We start from the raw sequence: 1,989 nt of genomic DNA, 5'->3' as shown, positions 1-1,989 counted from the left end.
ACACCTACACCTACACCCCACACCTCCCAACCACACCCCACACCCACACCCACACCCCACACACCTGCACACCCCACACCCACACCTACAGATAGCGAACATATTTCACAAGAAACCAATAAGTGCAATTTCTCCCAGCGGGAAGACGAAATATACAATTCTTCGCTAAACAGAATTTACTTCGATAACGGATCTGAGATTTACAGGACTCTGATGGTTCCCCAGAGGAGCGAGGGGGAGCATTTGCGGCTCCAAAAGGGGTGTGTATATTCACATGCAAAAACAGCTTGCAAATCTTACGGTGCGGATTATATTGGTGGATTTAGCAAACTGTTGTAACTTGTTGCTTGCTTTGTATATTATAGGTGTATTTTTCAGGTTAACTTGTATACATGTTGGGTGTATAAATGATACAGTGTGATACATTTCTACATGTATTTTACCAACTTGTGTAATACACACTGTATTCCTCCAGCCAATGTATTGCATTTTGTATGTATTTGTTCCACTAATATGTGATACAATAATATGTATTTTGCAGCCAAGTATTTATATGTTGATGTGTATGCTAATCCGATACAAAATAATGGTACACTAAGCTACTCAGCATATACATTACAGCATTTTCTATGCACATCTTATACATAATACAGTAATGTGAATTTTGTTGTCTCTATGTAAAATACTTTCTCTCACCCACTTGCTTTATTTCAATATCTCTCTTTCCCATAATATAGTGTATATATATATATATATATACTATATATATATATATATATATATATACATATATATATATATATATATATATATATATATATATATATATATATATATATATATATATATATATATATATATATTAGGAGGGGTACCTGGCGATACCCGGGACAGGCTGTCCATCCCCTTCTCTAAGGGCTAGGCACGCAAGATGTGTAGGTTGGTTAGGTTAGGTTAGGTTAGGTTACGTTAGGTTAGGTTAGGTTAGGTTGGTTAGGTGTGGGCTCAGTGTGAGCCAGGTATCCACTAACCATCCACCAGCAATGCCACTAACACCACTAACATATTTTAGCTAACTACAAGCAAAGAATGATAGACTTTGTTCAAAAATTTTACAGACATCAGTGCATATTTTTACCGGATAGATACAAAAGATAGAGAAAATGACAGTATAATCCCAAGTCTAGCTGTTATGATGTTCCACAAATTGTCGTGGGTTTCCAAGTGGCAGTCTTTTTTTACTTGTGCCATCCTCGATCCGACCGTGTTGGGCACGATCCCCACAGGAATCAACGTGCAAAGTTGGGCGAGGCTTGCTTCAAGCTCTCGGCCTCTTAACCTCGAATAGACTGGCATTCTAATTCATGGAAATAGATAGTAAGACCCCTAAATAATATTATACGTGGAGTTTACACAACCTTGTCTTACAGATGATGTAGGCAAATGGGCACTATGTCCCCATGCAGAGATTTACCTTCAAATGGGTTATCCTGGTGATGGTTGAGAGGATCAATGTCCCCCTCGGCCCGGTCTCTGACCAGCTAGCCTCCTGCTGCCAGATTCACGAAGCAGTTACGCAAGCACTTACGAACGTGTACATCTTTTTCTCAATCTTTGGCGGCTTTGTTTACAATTATTAAACAGTTAATGAGCTCCGAAGCACCAGGAGGCTGTTTATAACAATAACAACAGTTGATTGGGCAAGTTTTCATGCTTGTAAACTGTTTAATAAATGTAACCAAAGCCGTCAAAGATTGAGGAAAGATGTACACGTTCGTAAGTACTTGCGTAACTGCTTCGTGAATCTGGCCTCTGGTTGGTGGTCTGGTCAACCAGGCTGTTAGACACCGCTGCTTGCAGTTTATTGCATAAAATTGTATAATAAAATTGTATTTATTGTATAAATCAACTAATTCAAGCCACCAATGTGTGTGTCCTCGGTGGCTAAGGAGTCGCATACACACCACAAACAAACAAACAAACAAACAA

This window comes from Procambarus clarkii, chromosome 59, assembly GCF_040958095.1.
Source record: "Procambarus clarkii isolate CNS0578487 chromosome 59, FALCON_Pclarkii_2.0, whole genome shotgun sequence".
Lineage (NCBI taxonomy): Eukaryota > Metazoa > Arthropoda > Malacostraca > Decapoda > Cambaridae > Procambarus > Procambarus clarkii.
The sequence above is the reverse complement of the archived record's forward strand: the minus strand, read 5'-3'. Positions refer to the sequence as shown.